This window comes from Primulina huaijiensis, chromosome 9, assembly GCF_012295235.1.
Source record: "Primulina huaijiensis isolate GDHJ02 chromosome 9, ASM1229523v2, whole genome shotgun sequence".
NCBI classification, from domain to species: Eukaryota; Viridiplantae; Streptophyta; class Magnoliopsida; order Lamiales; family Gesneriaceae; genus Primulina; species Primulina huaijiensis.
In genome coordinates this window covers 19185839-19196574 of record NC_133314.1, presented here as the reverse complement: position 1 = coordinate 19196574, position 10736 = coordinate 19185839, and positions in this window count along the sequence as shown.

Below are 10736 nucleotides of genomic sequence, written 5' to 3'. Positions count from 1 at the left end.
CTCGTTTAGGAGCTAACTTCGAATACATTCTATATTCAAAAAATAAAACATAAAAAAAACAATAGATTATCTAATTCACAATATCATAAATGAAAAAGTAATACAAACAAGGAGTAAATAATATTACAGTAATATTATGGTATATAACATATTTTAATTAATATAATATTATATACGTAATACACAAGAATTGATTAATATTATATACGTAGTTGCAAAAAAAATAGAATAAGCAAATACTTTCCCCTTCCTGACTTCCTGGATTTATCGGATCATTGACCGAATTGTAACATAATTATCTAATTCACAATACTTAATACAGACGTAAATGAATAGAGAGTGTAGATTCCGCAGCAAAAAGAAAGCAGAAAAAAATGAACGAACAAAAACCTCGACGGAAAAAAAAAATTGTACCTTGTAGAAGAATGTAGAAAAGATTGAGAACAGGCTACATGTGGATGTTGTTTTTTAAGTTATTAAAAAAACTAGTGAAAAAAGCTCTAAAATAGGGCTTTTAAAAAAGTTCTCATTTCAACTTAAATAAGTGCTTTTTTAAGCACTAGAAGCCCAACCAAACAAGTTAAAAATTAAAAAAGCACTTTTTTAATTGTAGCTTCTTATACCAGGCTCATAGTCAACATTTGTGTTCTTGTATTATTTAGATACAAATATTTAATATAAATTTCAACAATCAAATAATTAAATCAGACCCAATTAATTTATGACCCCTTCTCAATGCTCAAATTCACCGATCTATTACTCTTTCGAGGAACTCTGTTTTCCTCGTATCTTCTTTTTATCGGATAAAAAAATAAGTCCAATGAGCAGGTGGAAGTAAGTTTTCAGTTTTAGCCTAATTTTCCTAGAATGTTCGCTTGTAATTTCTACAGCAACTGGCCTATATTGGCATGGTGTGGCATTATTGCAAACTCTTGAGCCTTTATGAAAATTCTAACTGGAGTAATTTCTAGCTGTCCATTTTATAGTTTATCATATTATCTGATGGGAAAATATCCCACAAAGAACAGAACTAGGCAGTACTAAATAACATAGAAAAAGGTTGATTTGAAGAAAGATTACTGGACAGATGTGCTCTTGTTTATTGCTTGTTTGGTGGGGGAAAAGTGCATGCAGTTAAAAGCTCTATCTAAACAAAAGCTGAATCTTTTGAACATTGAAAAACAATTTAGAGCTTGAAACTAGAAGTAATTGTTTGGTTAATTATCACAAATTTGTATCCTTTTTAACATCATCGATTTGCAGGTTGCCTACAATCAATGTATGGATTGCATACATTTAGAATTGAAAGCATTGCACATGGCAAAGCTGCACCCGTTGATGAATTACGGGCTCAGGGAGTTCATAACCCTGGACTTCTGAGGAAGGTATCTAAAATCCGACTTTTCCCTCATATTCTTGTGTTGAATTATGAACATTATCGGTATTTTTTTATAATATCGGTTTACTATTTTTTTGGGTATTATTTTGAGTTTGAAGGTGTAGTCGTTAAATGATATGCAGGTGATCGTAACACAAGCTTCAAAGAGTATAAGAGATGGCAGAGCCTGGAATCCCAACCTTCAAATTACTGGAGGTGAAAGCATGTTTCGACTGGAATCTTTGACCTTGGGTCCAGCTGTATTGAATTCGCCATCGAAAGGATGGAAGGTATCTCATAAATTGTGTACTTTGTTCTAGAGTGCGCATCACTTGGTGACTTGGATGGTTGGTCAAGTTAATAAACTTTCTACATGATTCTCTTTTTCCTGTCAATGTTGTTTCATAGCAAGAGGCCTTAGATTCCCAATCACTAGTTTTTATAGAAACACCTATCAATCTCCATTCATCATTCTTTTTCAAAAAATTTACAACGCACGTCATTCCAAATTTTAAATTCAAATCAACTATTTAAAATGAGAACATCACAATCGTTTTTTCACTAGACTTTTATTTTTATGAATCATTATTCGACTTTACATTTTCTCAAAAATCATAGCAACGACATCTCTTTGTACTCATTATATGTAACGATCATGGGTCATTAGGCTGAACCAACATGGGCCATGCACCACTACTGGTCATGGGTAATTAGGATGGTCCAGCATGAGCCCTAGCATATACCCATGCACCGCTACTGTCTCCTTAGTTCATGTAACCTGTCTTCTTACAGCACTTGGGCTGATTATTTTGCAGACAATGAATTCTCCTCGTCATGTCTCAGTGGAACGTACCCCGAGGTGTAATAACATCTGATTTGATGCTTCACAAGCTTGACGAAGTTAGTAAGTCAGTGAGGGTAAAGATCTCTCTCTTTATATCGAACGGCTCCTTCAAAATTGAAGTATATAGCTTCAATTAATATAATATCAAAGCTAAAGCTACAAAAATTTATTTCTGAATGAGTCAATCGTGATACGTTCTTATTGGCCCTCATGTTTACTAGTCTATTATTTGCTTCTATATTTGACTTGCTTTCAGAAACCGGAGATTCTTGTTGAGAAAAACCAAGTCCAGCTGCCTACCAATTCCTGTCTTCAAAATGTCTGAGAAGTTCTCTTTCCCAGAATCACAATTCTCAATTTGTTTGATGTTTCATCTGGTTGCAGCAATTACATACTTCTTTGTGGTACATAAAGAGATTAGATTAGTGGATTTCTTACAAGAATGTATAAAGAGATTAGAATAGTTTCATTTTCTTCCAAGAATTTTGACGAGCCGTTAAAACTAAAATTTATGTTCTATCTGGAATAGTCTCGTGTGTACTGTATACATACTCTTTATGTATAGTTTGTTCACTCACGCTTTATGAAATTTTAAATTTTTATACAAATTAATGTACTAACATGTTTGACTAAAAATACCGAATTTTCGGTATACCGATGTTACCGTATCGAAAAATATCGAATTTATCGAAATTTTTGGTATACCGAAATTTTCGGTACGGTATAGTACCGATACCAAAATATTCGATACGATAACGATATGAAATTTGAAATTTTCGGTATATACTGAAATACCGAAATAATATATATAAAATAAAAAATATATAATATTTTTAAATAATAAAGTTAAATTTTTAAAAAATATAAGATATTTTTTTGGTATAAAACGATATATATCGATACCATACCAAAATAAAGAATTTAATTTCTGTTTAGACTCATAATGTTGTAATAGCCCAAATCAAAGTTCAGTGAAGCATCTCGACTCATAGTTGAGAATTTAAACTGTTGAGAATTCTTATATCTGTAGCCTAACTTTACAGCTAGTTGGAGGACTGGATGTTGAGCTTCGACTTGTTGAAAAGCTAACAGACTTCAGAATTCACAGGAGCTCAGACATTTTTTGCAAAAATAGCAGATGAAGAAGTCGCACGTGTTACGATTGAAATTTATTGGTGTTCATTGATGTCTTGGATATCCAGATACATGTTGTGATTGATGTTTATTGTCTTGATAGATTTGTTTTGTATATATTTTTCCTGATCTTTTTGACTATCTTGAAAGATTTGTTTAGTATTGGTAATCACTGACATTGGAATTACAAGATAATGGATTTTTTTACATATATGTTCGATATGACATTATTTTACCGAACCGTACCAACTTATAGTGAAAATTCGGTACGATAACGATATAATTTTTCTCATATCGGTATATTTAGTACGATATACGATATCCGAAATTTCGATACGGTATACCGTATCAACCACCTCTAAGGAGGGTTGGGGGATCGACATTATGGATAAAAAATAAAAAAATAAAAAAAATTGGGCTTTTTTTGGAAAGAAAACATAGTAGGCAAACAAATTCATCCTTGATCTAAATTGTGTTCAGAAAATTTTACTACCATAATGTCAAATCAGATCCGATAGTGAATTAACCAATTATTGTTACAAGCATTGATTTTACTACTATAGAAATAATGCATGACTATGACATTATTCATTGCATGCGTTTCATCAAACAAAGTCAATACCGAATTATTGTAAAAATTAATGAGATATTTATATAATTATTATTATTATGTATGATATGTATGCAATATATATTTTAAACTTATTTTTATATAATTTATTTTTAATATTAAAAAACAAAGACCAAAGCATTATATTTTTTATCACAATTTAGATCAATAATTAAAAACAATGTTCATTTAAAAAATTATTTAGCTACGTTGTATTATCAGGTACATTAAAACTTCTATAATTAGTACTCGATGAATTAATAATATCTTTAAAAAATTATTTTTTCTTAGTCCTGACTTGTGACAATATGCTAAATTAATACTTTCGATAAATTAATGAGATAATAATTTTTTGAAAGACACTTGTAAAACTATGATCCCTCAATATAATTAGTTAATAATTCTCTAAAACTATAAAAATAACTAGGATTTTTTTGTAAAATATGATTATGTTGTGAATTGTTTTTCGTAAAATTTAATTCTTTTGTTGTTTTATTTAAACGATAATTTTTATTTCATTAATCAATAAAAGAATATCACATATTTAATTTTTAAAATAATTTTTATATATTAATACATATATTGATAAAATATAATGATTTTTTGTAGACTTAAGTTTATGTTTACCCAATGAAAAAATATTTATTTTAAATAATAAAATTTTAATTTATCAATGAATTAATATTTCTTTCAATTAATAAAATTTTATATCCCAAACATTATTCGTATATATATAGATTTTATCTGTATTTAAGTCAATATACTGACCCTATAAAGAAGCAAAGATAATCCAAATTATATCTCACAAAAATGCCAGTATTTGCTGTGTATTGTTAAGAGAGGGTGAAGGATGAGCTTGAAGCGGGTGCTTGTCGTCGGAGGCACGGGCTACTTAGGACAGCACCTTCAGCAATCACTAGCCATCTCTTACGAAGCCCATCCTCCATTTTCGCTTGCTTTCTTTTTACCAAGAGGAACCATTGAATTAGCATTGATTGAGGTTCGGGGTTCCATTTATTATTCTTTATTCCATACCGACACGAATTTTCCTGTTCATCTTAGAAAAACCTTACTTCTGTAGTGAATGAAAGATGAACCAAGGTTTACATTTATTCATTGACTAATGTTAGCTTATATATGTCCTTAAAAAAAAATTCAAGCTAAGCTATAGAAACCAAATGTCTGAAAAGTTCAAGCTATTGGGGTTTGTTGCCGAAGATGTACTTTCTCTTCATCTTTGGGATGTTAGTCGAGATAACTTGTGTTCAAAGACGAGGATTAGGGACACTTGGACTACCTTTTTTATATGATCTTGTGAATAGGCAAAGGTTGCTTCTTTCAAGATATCTATTGTGCAACAACTTTTCATGTTCCGAATTGTTGTGCCTAAGTTGGTTGCTGCTCCTTATTCTCCATAGTCTGTTTCGACACAATCTTATAACTCATTATGCTTTAGCAGAGCGTAAGGTCCAGATCGGATTTCACTGAGTACAAATGGCCAAGGCTGTTGCAAACATCAGAGGCTATAATACCTCATTGATTAATCAAGTATCTGCATCCTTGGGATGTTTCTCAAAAGACGATATTCATGCTTCGTCTTAAATACATTCACCATCGTGTTAATATGACCTTTAGTCCCAACTAGTTGTAATCAGCTACATGGACGTGCTCTGCTTGTAAGTCTTGGTTAAACTAAATCACTTAAACCGTGGTTCATTATTCCGTTGCAGCACTGAGCCAGAGAATGTTTTAACCTTGTGGTATTTACTTTGTCATGTCTTCCATTTGTTTAAAGAACTCTAAACAAGTGATATATTGAATAAAAAACACGAGGCCTGACATAACCTGCAGACATCGTTAGGATCATGCATCAACTTCATTTATCTAAGCCAAACTTAGATCTTGAGAAACCAAATGATCGAGCCAATTAGTTAGACGTGAATCTTAGTCTCTGCCTAATTTGTCTCACATTACATATTCGCGTTGTCACTTGTGACAAGTTCTTTCGAAATCATATATCTTAGGTTGATCGCGGCGTCAAGTCCCCAGCCGATATTTCCATGCATGGATGTAACTAAGCTGATCATTCGGACTCTGGGGTGTCAACTCCAACTTCATACACTGAAGTAGTAACTTTAACCTTATATGCTATTCCTTGGTCGCAGCATTGCCCATAATTTTTGGGTTTACGAGGAAGATCTTTATTGTATTTTTTGTGTGTATGAATATTTCATTTCTATTTCTGAAAATAAACATTCTTTTAAATAGAACTAGAAAATACGTTATTGTTCGAAAATCTGCTCAAAAAAAGTTTTGTTTTTTTAGAAATGATCAATAGGGATATTATTGAGTAAGTTGGATTAATAATATGTATTATAATTTCAGTCAAGTAGAATCAGTAATTTTATTATAAATGATATCGTTAATAGAAACAGAATCAAACAGTACGTTAAAATAATAAAGTTAACAATAAAATGATAGCTTTTATTATTATAGTAGTATAATGAAAAATAAAGTTCTAAAATTATTATTATAAATAATATTATTAAAATTATTTATGATGTATTTTTGTTATATATATAGAATCAATTAGTCGTGAGTTCACAACTAATGTGATTTGAGATAACATTTATCTTTTATACGAGTTTACGTTAGTAATCTCATTCTCTGCATCAATCCATTGATCACAAGAACGTCAGAATTCAAGTTTGATTGCACATATCGGATCATGACAAGAGCATCTAACAGCATCGTCTCATGCTCCACTATGTATCAGTGATAGTGCATGCAAAAACTAATAGATTATGATTATCGTATAATACAGTCTCTTTAACTTATATATTTCGATCGAATATGCAAACATTGATATATCAAGAGTTGAGATTCGATAAAGATGACATATGTTTAAGTAATAATAATGGCACTGTGTGTGCAATTAACATTTTTTCTTAAAGCACAATTCATACTCTGGCTAGAATATGCCTTGCACTATTAACTCATCAGATCGCATGATATCCACACCATATGTGAGCGGTGAATCCCTGACTACAATGCATGGACTCCTATATATGTCGAAATTACACCCAATCTCGACACTTGGTGACCTACATGGAGTCGATAAACGAATCAAAGTACAGTGCTAGTACCTAGAGCCTTCATATTGTCCCGAATCAAAGAACTAATGGTGTACGATCATAAACACGGATTTAGCAACTCGACAAGTGATAACCGCTTGAAAAGTCCAATAGAAGGTTGTTCAATGATTCATCATATTATCACTCATCTCTATATTTTGACATCTCCATGTCTACTAATGAAACGTGGTACACCACATCACTGATAAAAGTTTCAAATCCGAGCGATATTTATCCTTATTTTAGACAGTTGAATCAACTAGAAAGACATTTAGAATATACAGTAACTTATAAGTGAATTTCATGATCATCATATGTACAACCTCATAGTACCATAGTATATTCAAGGTCTTTATCTATGCAGTTTGTATAAATATACAGATAATAAAACTAAGATTACACTAATTTTCAACATTAGCTAGATATCAGAAAAATAATTTCTAGAAGAACGGTAAAAAAATAATTTTTTTTATGTCAAAGAATGGTCATTATTTGCATCCGATTTGGCATATATCGCATGTATGGACAAAAGTGTCGGTACGTTTCACTTTATCATCATGTCATAAGCACCACAAACTTTCGAATGATATATGTGAACCCCCCCCCCCCCCCCCCCCCCCCCCNTCAATGACATCTTCTCTCTGCTTCTTCATGAAGAATAGTCATACACGCAGTTGTACATGCCGAGAATATCAAAGAAATAATTCGTCAAGGATCGTGTTGTTTTGAAGAGTACAGATATCGCGTGTTGCCTTGAATGTTGGGAACATCTGCAGACAACATCTGTGAAGAAGTTGGCTGAAGATTGTTTTCGTGGATTCTCCTTTTGGCATCACGTTTTGGCTTTCTTGTTTTAGTTTTATTTTGATAAATTGTTTTTAGAAAGCGTTTGTTTTCTCAACTTGTTGAGAAAATTGATTTTTGTTATAATCACTAGTGATAGGTTTTTGTGTAAACATTGTGGTTTTCTAGTGATTAATTTTTACTATAAAGCACCGCAGAAGTATAAAGTATTTATACTTGTGCATATTTAGTCTTGTCCGTTTATTTATTTAAAATCGATTTGTGTTAGAAAAGTTAATATTCCGCTGCATGTTGTCCAAGATGTTGTAATATCTGGCACAACACCTAATTCTGATAAAACACAAATTTGCTATTTTAATTGCCGTTTACGTATTTATTCATAACTGTCAAACAACATATTCCTTACAAGTGGTATCAGAGCCTATTCTTGATATACTAAGTGCTGATTCTGATTTTTGTATTTGTTTGACAGAAATATATTCAAATGGACACATCACTTGCCAATGCAGTACTTCGACCACCAGTCCTCGATGGAACTAACTACAGCTTATGGAAGGTAAAAATAAGGTACTACATAAAATCCATAGATGAACGAGCATGGCAATGTGTCATCAATGGATGGACTCCACCCAAGAAGGAAGACGAAGACGGAGACAGCCTGACAAAACCAGAAAGTGACTGGACTGCTGATGAAACACAAAGTTCGAATCACAACTCAAAAGCATTGAATGCGATCTTCTCTTCTGTGGACATGAACATGTTCACCTTGATGCAACACCCACGGGTTCCAACTTACAAATCATCCCCGCTGCTCTTACGTCGGAGCCCCTGGAGATTATTGCACCAGGTGAGCCTGGAAATGAACTGGACATTGATAACCCACCTATCATCAGGGTTTTCGATCCACCCTCTCCTCCAAAAAGACGCTCAAAAAGGCAGGCCGGATATAACCCTGATCTCACACCAGGCAAATGATTTCGCTATAAGGGACAACCCTCCACTCGCCCTTCACTCATTGATCCGGCAGAGACGTTGGGAGATGATTCAAATGACGAAGACTACGAGTTAGTTGCTCGCAAAAAGCCCGCACCACGGGTTGCCACCAAGCCTTCCTCGTCATCCAGAAGACTCGTACCCCCCTGTTCATGCCACACAGGATGCACCTAAGGAACAGTCCTCGTCTGATGAGGATGAAGTATCTTTGGCCCAGGTGTTGGCTGATTTGAAAAAGGCCAAAAAGATTGCCCCTGCCTCTCCTGCACATGTCTCTCCAATCCAGCATGTGTCTGAGAAGAAGACTGAAGCTACCACCACCCTATCTGACAGTGAAGACTCTGGTACACACTCTCATCACTCAGCGGGAGCCCCTGATGAGGACATCACCTCTGATGCTACAAGAGCTGAAGATGCACCTGCTGCTACAAATGTTGTGTTGGATTTTGAGGACACCTCAGACGACACTGACCTCAGTGACTATGATCTAGACAGCAGCTTCAATACCAAGTTTTATACTGAGACATCATTCTCCAACTGGGATCTTTACACCAACCGGGGATTTATTGAAGAACGCAGTGCTGATATGGAAGCCTTCTCTCGAAACAATCTGATAGATTTTCTCCAGTCTCGCAGACTGTTCTCCACCATCTCCTCTGTACAGCCTTATTGCCCCAAAAGTTGTGCTTGAATTCTATGGCAACCTCTCGTCGGGTGTTGGTAATGCGAGCTCGGCGAAGTTTGGTCAAGTGTTTGTACGCAACAGGATGTATAATTTCGACCCTCATGTCATCAATACTTATTCCAGTACACCTGAAATTGTTGTAGGTCCACAACCGGATCTTGATGAGGTAATCTATGTCCTAACTGGTGGCGTGCTTAGCAAATTCCCTGCTCATCCACATAAGGTCTCCGTTTCAAATCTCACGTCCCTATACTCAGTGCTGCACAAGATTGCCATCCGAAACTGGACACCAACCACCAACGCTACGGTGGTCACTAAGTCCCAGGCACTGACTCTGTTTGCCATTGGCAACTGCACTTTGGACCTTGGGCGTCTCATCTTTTATACTGTCATACAGTATGCGAATGGAGGATTGAAGTCATCCAAGTTACCGTTTCCCAGTTTGATCTATGAGATACTGGTATCCCAGGGATTTGTTCGAGATGTGAGTGAGGGACTGTCTGAATCCAGTGAAACAATCAAAATTGCCCCTGCCTTCTTCAAAGGAAACCGCAAGATTGACCTTCCTTGGATAGACCCTACCACAACACCTCCTGCTTCTGGACCTTCTCAAGGTTCCACCTCTCATACACCAACTGCTGATTTTGTGAAGATTCCTGTAGCTGGAATTCAGGCTCATCTCGACCATACTATTAAAAAGATATCCCAGCTTAAGGCAGACTTGGCATATTATGAGGATTTGGCTGCTGACCTCGGGTTTCTCTTGGAAGTAAGTGTCTTTCCCGGACAAAAAAGGGGAGATGCTCAAACGGGTGCTGGTCCGTCAGGGACTAAGGATGATGATGAGGAAGAGGACAGTAGTGATGAAGATGATGATGTGTAGATTTTTTGGTTGTTTCTGTTTGTGTTCTTATTTTTCTAATATCTCGGTCTAGGTTGTTATCTCTCCTCAGATGTAGTCGTCTTATAAACTGTTAATGAAACTGTTGCAGGTGTTGTCTCGAATGTTGTCAACATTACTAACAACACTCTTACTAACAGCATTTTATTTAGGGGGAGAAAAGTTTACTAACTCAGGGGGAGTGTATTTGAGCGAAATCAAGGATAAAAGGGTTTGATCTCATTTTTGTCCAAGAAAAGCAAAAAAGAGGAGA